General features: G+C 30.9%; 1 non-coding gene and 4 pseudogenes across 1 annotated transcript; 1 reads left to right on the top strand and 4 right to left on the bottom strand.

The window, feature by feature from the left end:
- LOC145981166 (cytochrome c oxidase subunit 2 pseudogene) overlaps positions 1-100 on the bottom strand; it is a 1971-nt pseudogene extending 1871 nt beyond the window's left edge.
- Positions 101-1023: 923 nt separating this feature from the next.
- On the top strand, positions 1024-1800 carry LOC145981378 (cytochrome c oxidase subunit 3 pseudogene; annotated as a pseudogene).
- Positions 1801-2860: 1060 nt separating this feature from the next.
- Positions 2861-4360, bottom strand: LOC145981165 (NADH-ubiquinone oxidoreductase chain 5 pseudogene; annotated as a pseudogene).
- Positions 4361-5493: 1133 nt separating this feature from the next.
- Positions 5494-8941, bottom strand: LOC145981164 (NADH-ubiquinone oxidoreductase chain 1 pseudogene; annotated as a pseudogene).
- Positions 8942-10359: 1418 nt separating this feature from the next.
- On the bottom strand, positions 10360-10763 carry LOC145981654 (small subunit ribosomal RNA). Its single transcript, XR_014440982.1, has one exon. It is a non-coding gene; the product is annotated as a small subunit ribosomal RNA (ribosomal RNA).
- Between the last annotated feature and the right edge of the window lie 8726 nt (positions 10764-19489).

The following is a 19489-nucleotide window of genomic DNA, read 5'->3' as shown; positions in this document are numbered from 1 at the left end:
CGCCAAGCTAAACAGGAAAGATAATCGCCCTCTGCGCCTGTAAAATACAGGCTCCTGATCTCTTCGGGCCCTCTGGCCATTGTTTAGGAGGTTGCTTCATGCGGGCATCGAGGAATGCTGCGTACGTCGTTAGCAGATTGGTCCAAAGCGTTCAGGGACTCTTTAGGCGTGGCACCTGGACTCCTACGAACGACTGAGGTGGAACAAAAACTGTGGCCTTGCTCCTCAATGTCACGGAGAAGGCCACGAGCAAAAGAATCTTCAGTTGCTGCGATGGGATAAAGAAGATACAAGCCGTGGCTTTACGCTGCAAGATCCTACTCTGTGGTGTTCACATACTTTAAGATTTCAAAATTGCAAAGATTCCTTGTTACCAGGCCCGAAACCAACATTTTATTTCCAGGGGGCTCGTTCCTTATCAGCAGCCGCCCTCTAAAGGCGAAAAAATGGGGCAGAAACCCTGATGATGAATTTCTCAGTATATTACAACTTAATATAGCTATGAGATGTTTAATTTTTAGGAATAATTAGTCACCAGGGAAGAACCCTAATATTTATTAGTATATTTTCAATAATCTTATTTAATAATTCAATAGGATTACTACCCTATGTATTTACTAGATCAAGTCATTTAGTATTTACCCTAACCCTGGCCCTACCAATATGATTATCATTTATATTATTTGGGTGAATCAATAACACAAAACACATATTAGCACACCTAGTACCGGAAGGTGTACCAGCACTATTAATACCAATTATAGTAGGTATTGAAATAATTAGAAATCTAATCCGTCCAATAACCCTATCAGTACGACTAGCAGCAAACATAATAGTAGGACATTTAATAATATCAATAATTGGAAATACAGGAACAATATTAGAAATTATTGGACTTTCAATATTAATTTTAGCACAAATTATATTAATTATTATAGAAACAGCCGTAGCATTTATCCAATCTTATGTATTTGCCTTATTAATTGCTATTTATTCTAGAGAATCAAAATAACCAATTAACCAATGTCAGCAAACCAAAATCACCCATATCACCTAGTAGATCAGAGCCCATGACCCGCAACAGGAGCTATTAGAGCAATAATATTAACAACAGGGATAATTAGATGATTTCACCAACAAAATATAATTCTATTATCAATAGGAATAACAGCTATACTTCTTACAATAATTCAATGATGACGAGATATTTCACGAGAAGGAACATATCAAGGATTACATACAAATCAAGTTATAATAGGACTACGATGGGGTATAATTCTATTTATTATTTCAGAAGTATTATTTTTTGTATCCTTCTTTTGAGCATTTTTCCATAGAAGACTATCCCCAACAATTGAGCTAGGGATATTATGACCACCAAGGGGAATTACTCCATTTAACCCAATACAAGTACCTTTATTAAATACAGCAATTTTACTAGCCTCAGGAGTAACAGTAACATGAGCCCATCATGGGCTATTAGAAAAAAACCACTCACATACAACGCAAGCCCTTATATTAACATTAATATTAGGAATATATTTTACTATTCTTCAGGCATATGAATATTACGAATCCCCCTTTACTATCGCTGATGCAGTATATGGGTCCACATTCTTTATAGCAACAGGATTTCATGGATTACATGTTATTATTGGATCAACATTCCTAGGGGTATGCTTAGCTCGACACATCTTATGTCATTTTTCACCAACACATCACTTCGGATTTGAAGCAGCAGCCTGATATTGACATTTCGTAGATGTAGTCTGATTATTCCTTTATATTTCAATTTACTGATGAGGTAGATAATTTACTTAGTATATTTAAAGTACACTTAACTTCCAATTAAAAAGATTATAATAAAATAAAGTAAATAATTAACATAATCATAAGTACCTCATTATTAATTATAATAATTACCTCAATTGTAATAATATTATCCACATTACTATCAAAAAAAATAATTACAGACCGAGAAAAAAGATCACCGTTTGAGTGTGGATTTGACCCAAAATCCTCAGCGCGAATTCCATTCTCTATAAAATTCTTTCTAATTGCAGTAATTTTTCTAATTTTTGATGTAGAAATTGTATTACTATTGCCAATAACAGTTATTATTACTAATTCAAAACTAATATATTGAATATGTGTTAGACTCCTATTCCTATTAATCTTACTTTTAGGTTTATATCATGAATGAACCCAAGGATCGCTAGAGTGAGCATGCTAGAGTAATAGTTAATAATAATATTTGAGTTGCATTCAAAAGGTATTGAATAATTCAATTTACTTTACTGAGCAAGAAGCAAAAGCAATCAGCTTCGACCTGAATAAATTGGTATATATTACCCTTGCTTATTTAACTGAAGCCAAAAAGAGGCGGCATATTAATGTTAATAATAAAATTAGGGTTATCTCCTCGGTTAAGGGGTATCTTATTAAGTGGGGGCTGCTAACTTCCATCTTTAGTGGTGAAACTCCATTAATACTCTCACACTATTTCTTTAGTATAAAATTACATTATCTTTTCATGATAAAGCTGAACTTTAAATAAGCTCAAGAAGTGCCTACAGAATTATTTTATTCTTCCTAATAACTTCAATATTATGCTTTATTATAAGCTATATAAACACATATAAATTATTAATAAAATTACTATTAAAAATGAAAATATAAAATAAATATTAAAATAATTAGAATGTATTAATTGGATACTTAAAGAACCACTCCTTATATACTTATAGACTCCCTGTCCACCCATAAGTTCACTTCACCCACAATCAACAGCCTTAATATATAGACCGCCAGTAATAAATGAACTACCAATTAATCCACCAGAGGATAAATAAGGTAAAAATCATATTCCACCTAATAAATAATATATTATTTTATTATTAAAAAATGGATAAATCTCGAACAAGAAAGATGTAATATTATACCCAATTCACCCCCCCAATAAAATACACATAATTGCCCCTATTTTTAAACTAGGTGGAATAACAATAACAAAAACAGAAGGAAAGATTAATCATATTAACCCGGAACCCCCTACAATAGATAAGAATAGTAGGCCTAATATACCTTTAAATATACCTCACCCCCCATCATCTGAAAAGAACTGAAATGATATACCTCTATAAGATTTACCAACTAAATAGTAATTTAATCGAAAACTATAAGCTATGGTTATACCTGTAGAAATTCATAACAAAACAAATATTACTAAATTAAAAGAAGATATGCTTAATATTTCCAAAATTAAATCCTTAGAATAAAACCCAGCCAAAAATGGCATTCCACACAGGGCCAGGCTAGAAATTATTATACAAGAAATAGTTATTGGTATTTTATTAATTAAGCCCCCCATACAACGAATGTCCTGAACATCCCCTACCACATGAATAACTACCCCGGCACATAAAAACAATAAAGACTTAAATATTGCATGCGTCAATAAATGAAAAAATGATAGCTCCTTTAATCCCATAGATAATGTTAACATTATTAACCCAAGTTGTCTTAAAGTAGATAAAGCAATAATTTTCCTCAAATCATACTCAAAATTAGCACCAACCCCAGCTATAAATATAGTTAGTCCTGATAATAATAAAAGTATCCTGCCAAAAACAGTATATATCAACATGTCTCCAAAACGAATTAATAAATAAACCCCGGCAGTAACCAAAGTAGAAGAATGAACGAATGCAGAAACTGGGGTTGGTGCAGCTATAGCTGCCGGCAATCATGCAGAGAATGGAATTTGTGCACTCTTTGTTATCCCAGCAATAATAATAAATCTAGTAATTAATATCATATCAAAATCAGAAATTAATCATAAATAATAAATATAATTTCAGCTACCATAATTTAATATTCAAGCAATAGATAATAAAATGAATACATCACCAATTCGGTTAGACAAAGCAGTTAATATTCCAGCAGAATAGGAACGAACATTCTGATAATAAATTACTAGGCAGTAAGAAACTAGTCCTAGGCCATCTCATCCTAAAATAATTCTAATAATATTAGGAGAAATAATTAAAAACATTATAGATCCAACAAATAGTAAAACTAAAATAATAAATCGATTTATATTATAGTCCCCTTCTATATAAGAACCTCTATAATTAATAACCATAGAAGAGATATATATATCTAATCCTATAAAAATTAAAGATATCCAATCAAATAATATTGTTATGATAATACTAGAACTATTCAAATTAACAATATTTCACTCAATAAAAATTGTAATATCCCTAACTAAAAATACTATCCCTAATAATAATAAAATTATTCTACTAATTAATAAGATAATTGATACTATACTTGTAATAAAAAAATTAAAAACCATTGATCTAAGAACTTTTAGTTACCACTAAGCCCACAACTTACTATTCTACTTAAACTACTTAAATAATTTAAATTCAATGAAATATTGGAGAACAAAAAACAATTAAAAAATTTAATGGAAATAAATGACAAAATAACAATAAATATTCACGAATGTTACTTCTTCAGCAAGAAAATACACCAGAGTAGTATATTCCATGTTGAGTGTAAGAATATAAATATAAAGTATAACCAGCACTTAAAAAGGAGAGTAATGCAACACCTACAAAACTAAAGTAAGATCACCCAATAATTCTATTTAATAGGCTAATTTCACCCAACAGATTAATAGAAGGAGGAGCAGCTATATTAGTAATTCTCAATATAAATCATCATAAAGATAATCTAGGAATATAATTAATTATCCCCCTATTAATTAATATACTACGACTACCTAATCGTTCATAAGTAATATTTACTAAACAAAATATCCCAGAAGAACAAAGACCATGTGCTACTATTAAAGTAAGGCTACCATTTATCCCTCATGCTCCCATAGTTATAATCCCTATCAAAACAAGACCTATATGTGCCACAGATGAATATGCAACCAAGGCCTTTAAATCAATTTGACGTATACAAACAAGACTAATTATTCAAATTCCAACAATTCTAATACCAAATCAAAAAATATTATATTTAACAGCTAATCTCTCAATACAAGAAATAATTCGCAAAATCCCATACCCCCCCAAGCTTTAATAAAATTCCAGCCAAAATCATAGACCCACTAACTGGGGCCTCAACATGAGCCCTAGGTAGTCACAAATGAACCAAAAATATAGGTATTTTTACTAAAAAAGCAAACACCATTCTAATATATCAAATAAAATAATTTATATTAATATTAATATATTTAAATATATATATATATAAACCCATATCTTATAATTTAACATAAAGATACCAACCAAAAGAGGTAAAGAAGCAAGTAATGTATAAAAAAGTAAATATACCCCCGCTTGTACTCGCTCTGGTTGATATCCTCACCCTAAAATTAAAAATAAAGTAGGGACTAATGATCCCTCAAAAAACAAATAAAATAAAAAAAATTTATTCTTATAAAAGTTAATATTAATAATAATAATAAAATAATTAACAAAAATATAAATCTACAAGGGTAAAAATAACTAGATATAATACTATTTCTAGCTACTATTATTAAAAAAATAATTCAAATGCTAAGCAAAATTAAAGAATAAGACATCACATCTAAGCCAATAAAATAACCAGTCCCCCATACTCCGATACCAAATCATACTATTAATAAAAACAAAAAACAACCAAAAATAATAGAAATTTGAACCACCATTCATAAAGAACTATTAAATCTCAAAAGGATTAAAAATATAAAATAAAAAAATATATTTTAACATTTTAATAATACAAAAGAATTAAAATAATCATTACCATGAGTACGTGTAACTGATACTATAACAGACAGACCAAGAGCTCCCTCACATACACAAAAAGAAATAAATAATAAACAAAAATAAGCTTCTTCCTGATTATTAATAAAATAATAAGTTATATATAAATATAAGGATAACACAATAAATTCAAGTCTTAATAGAGTTACTAATAAATGCCTACGTTGAGAAATAAAGCATAAAAATCTAATAAATAAAATAAATAATATAAATAATACTCTTAACATAAGTTTTTATAGTTTAATAAAAACAATGGTCTTGTAAATCATTAATGAATTAATAATTCTAAAAACATCAAGGAAGATATAATTATATCATCATTAGCTCCCAAAGCCAATATTTTTATTAAACTACCCCTTGATATTAAAATACAATTAATACTAATTACTGTTATATTATTATTGGCATTAATAATATTATATATAAAACATCCACTATCTATAGGAATTACACTAATTATACAAACTATTACTGCCTGCCTAACAATAATCACATTTTTAAAATCCACATGACTTTCCTATGTATTATTTCTAGTATTTTTAGGAGGAATATTAGTTCTATTTATTTATACAACAAGACTTACACCAAATGAAATATTCAAAATAAGAACAAAAATAATAATTATGGGTGCAACTTTAATATTATTGTGTTTACTTATATTAATAATAATAGACCCATTATTAGTCCCCTCAATACTACAAAATATAGATACCTATACAACCTGAAGAAGTACACCACCCCTGCCAGGGATAAAATTATACAACGAATCCATTATAATAATAACTACTATAACAGTAGTATATCTATTTATTACATTAATTGCAATTGTAAAAATTACTAGACTTTCACATGGGCCTCTAAAAATAATTAAATAATTACAAATGACAAAACCAGCACGGATTTATCACCCCCTACTTAAATTAGCAAATAATGCATTAGTAGACTTGCCAGCCCCACTAAATATTTCCTATTGATGAAATTTTGGATCACTTATAGGGATATGTCTTTCAATTCAAATCTTAACAGGTCTTTTTTTAGCAATACATTATATTTCAAGAACAGATTTAGCCTTTTCTAGAGTAATACACATCTGCCGAGATGTAAATTATGGGTGAATACTACGAACTATTCATGCTAATGGTGCCTCCATATTTTTCATTTGTATATATATACATGTTGGACGAGGAATATACTATGGATCCTACTTATATTTTCACACATGATCTATTGGGGTTATAATTATACTAGCAACAATAGCAACAGCATTTGTTGGATATGTATTACCATGGGGACAAATATCATTTTGAGGTGCCACAGTAATTACTAATTTACTTTCGGCAATTCCATATTTAGGAACTATACTAGTCCAATGAATTTGGGGGGGATTTGCAGTAGATAGTGCTACGCTAACTCGATTCTTCGCCTTTCATTTTTTATTACCATTTATTTTAATAGCAATATCCATAATTCATCTACTTTTCTTGCATCAAACCGGATCTAATAACCCACTATCTATTAATAGCAACATGGATAAAATTCCATTCCACCCATATTTCTCAATAAAAGATATATTAGGGTTTATACTTATAATTTTAAGACTAATACAACTCTCATTAATATTTCCAACAACCCTAGGAGATCCTGAAAACTTTACCCCTGCAAATCCACTAGTAACCCCAGTACACATTCAACCAGAGTGATACTTTCTGTTTGCATACGCCATTCTACGATCAATTCCAAATAAACTTGGAGGAGTAGTAGCACTAGTATTATCTATTATAATTTTATTTATTATACCAATACACCATAAAAGAAATTTTCGCGGACTACAATTTTATCCATTAAATCAAGTATTATTTTGATTAATGTTTGCAACCTTTATTTTATTAACCTGAATTGGAGCCCGACCAGTAGAGACTCCATATATTACTACTGGGCAAGTATTAACAATTATATATTTTATATATTTCATTATATCCCCGGCAACCCTACTATTATGAGATAAAATTTTAAAAAAATGACTTCTTGACTGAAACTTTAAGTGTATGTCTTGAAAACATAAAATAGAATATAAATATTCTAGAAGTCTTCACATTCTAATTATTATGCAACTAAATATAAATTGATACAATTAATCCCCTAAAACCAACAAAAAAAAAAAAAAAATTAAAGAAACCGGAAGAAAACTCTTTCAAGCTAAATATATAAGTTTATCATAACGAAATCGTGGTAATGTACCTCGAATTCAAATATAAATAAATCCTAAAAAAATAACCCTTAAGTAAAAAAAATAAGAAAAGTGGTATCCCCCCAACAATAAAATTCTAAATAAAACACTTATAAATAAAATACTAGCATATTCAGATATAAAAATTAAAGCAAATCCGCCAGCGCTATACTCAACATTAAACCCAGAAACAAGTTCAGACTCCCCCTCAGCAAAGTCAAAAGGAGTCCGATTAGTTTCAGCTAAACAAGAACTCAATCAAGCTAACGCCAATGGTAAAGCAATAAAAATAAATCATAAATAATCCTGAAAAACATAAAATAAAAGTAAATTATAACCACCAATTAAAAAAATAAAAGATAGTAAAATTAATACTAATCTAACCTCATAAGAAATGGTTTGAGCAACCGCTCGAAGACCCCCAAGTAATGCATAATTAGAATTAGATGCCCACCCGGCAGATATTACTCTATACACTCCTATTCTCATACAACATAAAAAGAAAAATACCCCCAAATAAAAATTAAATAATAAGGTGTGATATGGAAAAACAACCCAAACAACCAAAGACAAAAATAAACTAAAAACTGGAGATATATAATACGGATAATAGTTTCTTAAAGTAGGTAGTGTTTGCTCCTTAGTAAATAATTTAACTGCATCAGCAAAAGGCTGAAAAATACCACAAATCCCAACCCGATTAGGCCCCTTACGAATTTGAATATAACCTAAAACCCTACGCTCAAATAAAGTAAAAAAAGCAACTCTAATTAAAACACATACAACTAAAATAATAAAAGAAATAACCCCAATAAACAAATCTAATATCATCTACTATAAAAAGAAATTTATCTTCATTATTGAATTCTAAATTCAATGCACTTCTCTGCCATAATAGTAATTATTATTAATCAATATTATATATATAATATAAGTATTTGGTCCTTTCGTACTAAAACACTTTTAATATTAAGAGATAGAAACCAACCTGGCTCACGCCGGTTTGAACTCAGATCATGTAAGAAATTAAAGGTCGAACAGACCATCAAATTTGAAATGCTACCCCCAAATGATATCTTAATCCAACATCGAGGTCGCAACCCCTCCTGTCGATATGATCTCCCAAGAAAGATTACGCTGTTATCCCTAAGGTAACTTATTCTTTAAATCACTAAAAATGGATCTAAATAACAAAAATTATTGAATATTAAATAAAAAAGAGCTAATTATTATCTTCCCATCACCCCAACAAAATACTATTTAATAATATATATAATTATATCACTAATCAAAACATCATTAAAATAATATAAAGATCTATAGGGTCTTATCGTCCCCTTAAAAAAATGAAGCCTTTTCACTTTAAAGTAAAATTATATATTAATTAACTAAAGACAGTCTATTCCTCGTCCAACCATTCATTCTAGCCCCCAATTAAAAGACTAATGATTATGCTACCTTCGCACGGTCAAAATACCGCGGCCATTAAACAAATGTCATTGGGCAGGTTATACTTCATATAAAAATCATGAAAAGATGTTTTTGATAAACAGGCGAGAATAAATTTTGCCTAATTCCTTTAATTAATTAAATAAATATACTAATAGAATCATAATTTCAAAATAAAACCAATTAAAACATATAATTAAGTAAGCAAGTAAAACCAAACTAAATTTTTAATAAAATTTCAAATAAATTATAACAAAATTACAAAAATTAGCAATCTCCAAACCAATAAATATAATAGTTTAATATAAAGTTATAACCAATATATTAACCAGAAGCACATCCCCCTAGTCATAACTAAACATTAATATTATAATACATATAGTAGTATAAAAAATATTAAAATGTAAAGCTATATTAAATATAATTCCCTAATAACTAGATATAAGATAAGTCGAATAACATTTTATTACAAATAACAATTTTAACAGAAAAATATAACACTTTTACCTTAAAATTAATCTACTAGCTCCTTACCCTTCGAGAAAATAGAATATTCAATTAAAATTTCATCCTCCCTGATACAAAAGGTACGATCATTAACATCTCCTATAATAAAAATTAATATTTCATATATTTAATAAATCCCAACACTGTACTAATAACCTATAACAAACTAATTTATATATACTAAATATATAACCAACCCCAATAAAATTACTTTTCATATAAAATCAACTTATAAACTAAATTCAAATAGTAATAAAATTTCTATCAAAATATGTCGAATCGCACGACTAACTTACTCAATGTAAATGAATATTCTAACTAACAGAAATATTTTGATATTATTCAAACTAGGCACACCTTCCGGTACGCCTACTATGTTACGACTTATCTCACCTATATAAATGAGAGCGACGGGCGATGTGTGCATGCCCTAGAGCTAATAAACCAAAATGTTATTCTAAAACAAAATTACGATTAAATCCAATTTCAAATATAATTCCAATACATTATCCAAATCAACATAATGTAACCCATCTCCACCCACTAATAAGCTGCACCTTGACCTGAAATATATTTCAACAGAAAAAAAGAATATATATATTTAAATATTCAAATTACGGCGGTATACAAACTGATATTTTACAATAATAGGTCAAATACAACGCGGAATATCGATTACGGGACAGGTTCCTCTAAATAGAATAAAGCACCGCCAAATTCTTTGAGTTTCAAGATCATAACTAATACTACTCAAACCAAATTTACAATGATAATAATAGGGTATCTAATCCTAGTTTAACATATCATCTTTATAGAGTTAATAAAAATAGAGAACAAATTATATTAAAAATTTCACCTAATAAATAAAATATAAACAACCAAAAATCAATTATTACTACAATTAAGCCAACAACTCTCCACTTATGTCCCCACGTCTAACCGCGGCAGCTGGCACGAATTTTGCCGGACAAAATAAATATTAAAATTTAAAATCCTGTAATCTAATTTACATTAAAATTAAACAAAACCACACACTGCGAATTAAATTCAAACACACCACCTCAATATATACATATTATGTATATACAACATATTATATTGATAATACAAAAATCATTGATAAAATTTCCCTTGCTTTCATAAGTATGCTTTACATTGAATAGCTTCTTTGGGCATTATTTACATGACAGCTCTTCTCATTGATTGACGAGAAGATTGAAAGGATGTGAAGGGGAGAGACGTCTGTCCTGTAAGTCGTACATTATATTTTCAGCACAATTTCTCAACAAATGCACATAAAGTAAAGTAACACAGTGCAATTGTTAATTAGTGTTGGCTACCTACGAGATGGTGAAAGTATTATTCTCGCGGGCGATGTTTCAATTTCAAAGCTAATAAATCTTATCTTGCCCTCAATATTCAATGAAGCAATACTTATAAACTGAGTTTCGATTGTGTAATGGTTTTTTAAAGTTGCATACGTGACGATACGGAAGGCGAGTGTGGAAGTAAGGCCAGAGGCGCAACCACGAATTTTTGTCTTCCGGGGGCAAGTACCAGGATAAACGTACCAATAATAATAATAATAATAATAATAATAATAATAATAATAATAATAATAATAATAATAATAACATTAATAATGACATTATTATTACTAGTAGTAGTAGTAGTATCAGAGACGTTATTATTCTCATAAATTACGCAAAAGGGGGATAGATGTAACATATGTGCGAAAGCATTTATTTGGAACAAACGATTTGAAATATTTTTTCAACACCAGCAATTTTACATTAGCTAATAATTGAAAACAAGCACACAAACTATTTTTGAATGGAAGAAAATGAATGATAAATGCATGCTGAAATTATTTTTTGTACATATAACATGTATAACTTTCATGTACAACATATGTTTTACACATATGCAACATGGAGCGACATAAAATAAGAAAATACATATGAAAGATCCTAACACTAAATTATGTACGTATTCAAAGTTTATTCAATACATATATACAAAACATAGTATTTAAATACATTACATTATAGAACACAATTAGGCCTATATTGCGATCGAAGCGAGAAAGAAAATTTTTAGATCCAAATTTTGCAATTTAAAACAATATAGATTTAATAGGGAGCAAATAATATCACATGGCGCCAAGGCATTCTCTGATTCACAACTTGTTTTTTTTTTTAATTTAGATAATTTGGCGCCCATGGCCGACTCCCGCCGCCCCCTACCTACGGCTCTGAACTAGACGAGACTGAGAAAAGCAGGCATTGCAAGCGAATTGAGGAAGAAAATTTTACGAAATGTATTTTTATTGGTATAAAATTTGAAATAGAATGGGGCAATGCCCCCTGCAGGTGTCCTTGGACATCAATGTTTGCCCCTCCTAGAATTGACTTCCGTCGAAGGTTGGGGGCAATGCTCCATGCCCCCCCCCCCCCCGGTTGCACCACTGAATAAGTCCGAAATTTGGAGGAACAAATTTAATCAATCCTGTTGCAGCAACTTTTTTTTTGGGAATCGATGATCACTTTATTCCAGGCGATTTTCTTCTATTATTATTGCACGTGGCAAGAGCACAAACAGGGCAATTTGTACTCATTCTACCGGCATTCAATAAAAGGTGTGTATAAGTAAAAAATCGACCCATTTATCTCAACCTTCCGTATACTCTACCGAAACAAGTTCCATTCTGTCCTCTTAATGACGTCATAGCGCGCACAGGATCATGGGAAAAAAATCTCGAAACCTCGGGAATAGCCTACCTAATAAAGGTACCTTGGCTGTTGTATGTCGCACACGAGGTAGCATCTGGTGGCAGCGCATTCCAACAATAGCACAAGCAGCTTTGAAGGATGACAGGAATATGGATTTTGAGAATCTGTCCAGATGAAGTTTCTTAGAGTGTCGAGTCGTGTAGTTGTGTATGTGGTGTCTAAATTAGTCTCTCTCGTATAAGTATGTCGGTGTTTTTGTTTGCAGAATTTTTAATATTGCGCAGGCCAGATGTAGTTTTCTGCGCCGTGTCATATTCAGCCAATTAACGTCATTTAAGAAAGGCAGTATGTGATTCCTTCGTTTCAAGCTAAATGCAAAACGTATACAAAAATTCTGTACATCTTATGTTATCAGGTAACAACTCTCCATTTTTTAATTAGTTTCCACTACATCTGGTAAACGCTGTACCACATTCCATGTTGGTGTCAAAGAATCACCTGGTTTGCTTCTATCCAACTTTTGTCTGGCAGACCTAACCATTTCACATACAATTTATTATTTTTCTTCTTCAATATTTTCTCGATTAGATAGTATGTTTTACTAAGTTCCTCTTCATAGAATCTCCCTTTCAATATTTTGTTATCTTTTATGATATATGTATTTTTATTCCTGGGTAAAACTTGAACCACTGAGAATAACTCCGTATCCAATTTTTAGTGAATCCCTTCTCGAGTAACTGTTTATATTTACTGACCCTTACCTGATCCCCTATCTTAAACTTTGGCTTCTTGGTAGTATATTTATATTTTTTTACAATAAACAGTAGAAATCAATCGTTGCTCATCAGATTTGGTTACCTCAACAGGTTTCATGTGGTTAGTATTGTGTACTGTATTGTTGTAATCATGAACGAGCTCGGCTAAAATTTGCACCCACTTATAATTGCCTTGTAGAATAAATTGTCTCCACATGCGATTTTTTAGTGTTCTGTTGAATCGTTCCACTATACTAGCTTTCAGATCACTGTATGTAGAATAATGTTTAATATTATGTTGTTGCATTAACTTAGCAAATGTAGAATTGTAAAATTCTTTCCCTCTGTCTGTCTGTAAATATTTTGCTATCCTTCCCTCACTAAATATCGAATTAAAAGCCTCAGTAAAACAAGTACCAGTCTTGGATTTTATGGGAACAGCCCATGCATATTTGCTAAAGGTATCAATAACTGTAAGCATATATTTGTAACCATGATTTATCTTATCCAATTTTTTTAAAGTCCCACTTGGAGGGGCCATCTCAATCAGATCAGCCTGAAACAAATCATTCACACCTTTCGTTACCACACTCAGTCGTTTGTAGTTACGACGAGCTGGTCTGTGTAATTCATTAACTATATCTTGTCTTGACATCGGATTCTATAAGAAAATATGACATAAAATGGATTATCCTCGGGGTATAATTGTTTCACCTCAAATAATAATTTGTCATTGGCTTGCACAAGAAAAACAGATAATTCTTGATCCTCATGTATTTTATATTTATTTCCAGATTCGTACCAATATGCAACAGGTATGTGTAGTGCTTTGTAGACGCCATCTTTTCTCTGTATGGTGAAATTTGGTACTTCCACATGCTTTCCCTTCTTCACATCGCCAAATTTTAAAAATTTAATTTCGCCACCAAGGAAAAATTCATGAGACTGACTGTAAGGGTACATTTTGTAAACATTTCCTGCATTAACATAAGTCCAGTGCCCTCGTACATTTGGTACACTCTCAAGCCTAACTATCTCAACAGTGAAAAATTGACGTAATTCGAGATCGTCTAATCTGCTTAATACCGTTTCTTGATATTCTTTTATGGTGCTTACCACTTCATCGTAGCTGGGTTTGATTTTCACATCGACATACAATTGTTTAAATTGTTCTTTGAGATCGTGAAGTTCTGATGTAAACCCTGATAAAGCATATTCTTGGCTTGTTTCGAGGGTAGCAATTTGTTATCTAATGTTGGAAGTAATCTCCAGTAAACTTTCTACAAGTTTCAATTTAGTGCTCTGGTTTGTAAGATCTAATACCTGCCTTCTGATTTCTACAAACAATGCATGTAATTCATTCACAATCTGATTGGTAGGCAAAGTAGCAATAGTATCTTGAATTATGGCAATTTCTGCTTGAATATTCTTAATGTTATCCGACTTCAATATTCTATTTACTGCTCTTTTAACAGATCTCATTTCCTAGGAAGTGGGTAAATTTGATACTGTGTTTTGAAGTGAGGTTAAAACTTGCTTAACTACATCTAATTCTGTAGCAGTTGCTACACTGGTTAAGGCATTTTTAAGTTGCTGTGTGTCATCTTGCGTAGGGTGTAGACTGTTGCAGTGTTTGCAATTTGTTCTGTATGTAGTCTATGAGATGGTGAATATAATATAGTTCAGATTCAGTGTTGATCCTCGTTGAATTACATTTAAAGATTCGATTATGCTTGGCAACTTAAATTCCAGAGTTTCCTGTACATTCGTCAATTCGTTTCTCATGGTTGTCAAAGTATCTTCAATATAAGCTATGGTACCCTGTATCTTTCCAAAATCTTCGTAAGTTTCTAATTGCAATTTGATGCTTGCAACACTGCGAGCGATGGCATTTAATTCGGAAGATGAAGGTAAATTATTGATAAAGTCTTTTAATATTTGTAGTTTGGATTGAACTTCTGTTATGGCTGCATGTAATTGGTCTGTTTGCAGTTCGGATTTAATATATTTCAGTGAGGGAATTTCAAAAGATAAAAATTGCTCCCGTAATTCAAGAATGCTTGCATTAAGCAGTTCATATTGCTCTTGAGTCTTGATAGTTTCAATTATGGAAAGTAGTTCGGTACGAATAGTATTCGCTTGTTTATTTAGTTCTTGCTTTAGATGTTCCGAAATAGTTGTGTGAATTTGACTGAATTTCTCAAGATCATTTTTTAATTTAGCTAAATTCTCTTTTAAATTTTCAACATTATCGAGAGACGCTAAATTAGTATATTTTTGAAGTAAAGACTTGAGTTCCTCATCAATTTTTACTATGGGATTAATTAATTCAGACTGTAGATTGGTAATTTCAGCGTGTAGGCTTACATTCAAAGAATTTTGTAATATTAATAAATCAGATTTAAGTTTCTTAAGACGTTCGTCTAATCTGGAAATGTCGCTAAAATTATCTGGTATTTCCTGCCTTCTTCTGTTTCCAAATATGTCCATTTTGTTTTGTTTATTTGTTTATGATTTATTTTTGTATTTATTATTTTATTTTTGTTTCGGAATTTGTATATTCATAAGAAGATAGATTATTCTTATTTCGATAAAACGGGGAATTAGTTTATCATAATCGCCAATTATTTCAGCATAGAGGAACTCACCTGCTTCCACATCATATATTGTGTTGGGAATCATATTATTGTGATTAATTCTGTACAAATTTCGACCTATGTGTACAACTGCTGAATTGGATGGAAAGACACTTATTTGGATCTTTCCTGTCACAGCGATTTCATATGATGGATAGTTGTTGTTAAAACATATAGTTGCTTTCCGGTATTCTCATCAACTTCGTACCATATACTATTAAGTTGAATAATGACCAACCATCTCAATTTACGATGATGTTCGGAAATCACTTGCATGCTGCTGTCTGGACTTCTCTCTATTTGGGAAATATGTTGCTTGTTATAGCCAAATACATTCATTGGCATTTTTTTTCTTTTGGGATATTTTATCATTTTAATATATTATATTTTTTACAAATTCTTAAAATATAAAATATTTTTTATGATAAGCTATGTCGACTTTGGTCTCATTTTAAAGAGTACGTTGAGACGAAGCGAATAAAAAAACCGCACCATTCTACGTTGTATAGTTTTCGAGATATGAGTATTTTAATAATTTGCAAGTGAACACTAGGTTAAGAAAACTATAATAGACAAAATCTATTACTTATTGTCTCTCTTTATTACAAGCAAAGAAACAAATAACAATATTTATTCCAAGTTGAATCTGTTTAGCCTGTCATGTCACGAACTGTCATCGATCCCCTCTTCGTACGCCACATATGTTAGTGTTACACACTAATATTGATTTCTCTTCGCACAACATGACCTCGCCATTCATGCATAGTTTTTGTCTCTGATTTTTTAGAAGGAGAAGAAAAGAGAGGAGAGGAAGGGGTTAACATTCCCCCCAAGACAATATTTATTAACATAACTTTCCCTAACTAGCCAATATCTTTGCCTTGCAATAAATCATGTAACCTTAAGCAACCTACACAAAACAAAAAAAAAAAAAAACATGGAACCTTTGGATTTTCCGAACAACACTGTTTTGTAAATTAATAATATTTCTAACAGAGCATTGCCTGTTCCTGCATATTACAGAGCCTCCGAAGAGAAAAAGGTTATTTTTACACAGTATTGCCATCTAGTAGCAAATAATTGTATTTGGAGAAACCTAAAAACAGAATAGAAGCATGCGTGTACGTGTGTGTACATATGTAAGTGCTCGCCATCTAGTTGCAATAGAGAATACTAATATAGCTTTCATAACTGAGCATGAGTAACTTTCTCCGAGCTAGTAACATGTAGCAATGCCTCAATGTTTGTACATACACTTGCATATTACACTTATCTAGAAGAGAGAGAGGGGGGTTACTAACAAATAGAAGTATGTATGTGTAAGTGCTCGCCATCTAGTTGCAATAAAAGTACTTGTCAGAAACAAGTTTCATTACCTAATCTTTTATAACATGTTCAAGCAGTAACGAGATTTAGCTGAAGACAATAATAGAGCGCTCTTAAGTTGACGTAGCTAAGTTTGTGCCCCCCTCCCCAATACTAGAATACATTAAACTTGTATATTTCTTCTACCGCTATGATGTTACTGATTAGTTACAAGCACAAACAGTGTGAATAAAAATGTCATAACACTTGGAGGATATGAGAATATGTAAGTACGGTATCTTCGGTTCAGATATAAATGGACCGAATGTATACTGGGGTATTTTGCAAACATTTTTAAAATTGACTCTAATGAGTCAATTATTTTTTACAGTTAAAAAGTAATAGATTTCGCTTTAGTTATTTGAAAAAAGTGATTTTTTTAAAAACAATTGGATGTCATAGGGAAAATTAACTAAATCTTAGAATTTTTATACAATAAAATTGAAATTTAAGCTCTTGCGTAAAACAAATTTTCAGTTTTTTACACTTGGAAAATCAGCTAAAATCATGATTTTCAGTTAAATTACACTAAGAGAGCTCACTATGAAATTGTTAGATTTTGGGGGGTGGCCGCTCGTGCCCCCTCTATGACTACTCATATAATGATATTAAAAATTTAAAAATTAATGCAATTTTAACTAAAAAACAACAGGAAAAGAAGAGGCAATGAATAGCCAAAGGAAATGAGATGAAATTATTACTTAATACGACACAATTAAAGCATTTGCAAAATACAAGAAAAAACACATAGTGGTGGATTCATATTCAGCATTCCAGCTATTTCAGCAGCATTGGGGGCAGTGGGGAGCTTAGCTGGGGGCAGTGCTGCTATTGCCAAAACTATAATTAATTAAAAAAAGAATAAGGCAGAACTACAAGAGCAAAAGCGTCACAATCTTGCCATGGAGAAAGAAATAGGTAGTGGTGTGAAGTCCAGAGTACTCAGAAAATTAAAAAAAGAAGAAGCGCTCACAAACCAAGACATTGAATCTTTAGTTAAGATATTTAAAATTCGACATTTTAGGGGGTTTTCATGTCTGATTCTCTCCTTAAAAATAGTCCCCACTCACGAGAATGTGGTGTGGTGAATTTGGACAAGTCCGAAAATATTGGTACCCATTGGATATGCTATTATAAACAAAATAACAATGTTTTTATTTTCGATTCTTTTGGAGGGGTACCGCTGACAGAATTAATTCATTATTTAAAACATGTTAAGATTTATTACAACGACGAACGTATTCAAGTTTTCGATCAAATTATATGTGGTCATGTTTGCATTACGATGCTCAGAATATTAAACAAAATACATAACATCAAATTACAAGATTTTCAAAAATGGGAATTTTTCATCTCTCCAGTGAGACTTCGGTCTTGAAACTACATCTCCACGATGCTATTATCTATCCAAAATCCATAGCTCTGAGAGCCTTCTACAGCATGTATCTGATTCCAAATGTAACTATCTACAACAATTCTATATTTGTGGGTAATGAAAAAAATATTATTCCCCTTGACAATATAACTTATCAACTTTACAATCTGAACTCTCTAACACTGTATTGCTATCTCAAAACTCTGTAACAAACAGAGTGGAGATCGTATCTATCAAAGAAACCTATCTACCATGGGCGAACTTCTAGGTTTCCCCAAAAATAGCAAATTAGAAGCAGGTATTAGGCACATAAGTACATTTATACCAAAATTCTTAGCTTTAGAAGCATTGAATATTCAGTGCAACATTGCTAAAGGAATGATTATCAAATCTGAAGAAAATTCAGTTGGTAACCACAAGGAGACAGGTATTATTGCTACATTTAAGCTTAATTCAGAATTTATCGAACCTATCATCTATTCCCCAATCCCACCAGTCTATTTCCCTGTTTCTCTTGATAAAGTTGATTACATAGAGATAACAATTACAAATGAGAAAAATCAGATAATCGATTTTCCAGGTGCTAATACCAGAGCAATAACATAAATTAATATT

Source organism: Lepisma saccharinum, chromosome 29 (genome assembly GCF_977018435.1).
Source record: "Lepisma saccharinum chromosome 29, izLepSacc3.1, whole genome shotgun sequence".
NCBI classification, from domain to species: Eukaryota; Metazoa; Arthropoda; class Insecta; order Zygentoma; family Lepismatidae; genus Lepisma; species Lepisma saccharinum.
The sequence above is the reverse complement of the archived record's forward strand: the minus strand, read 5'-3'. Positions and strand labels throughout refer to the sequence as shown.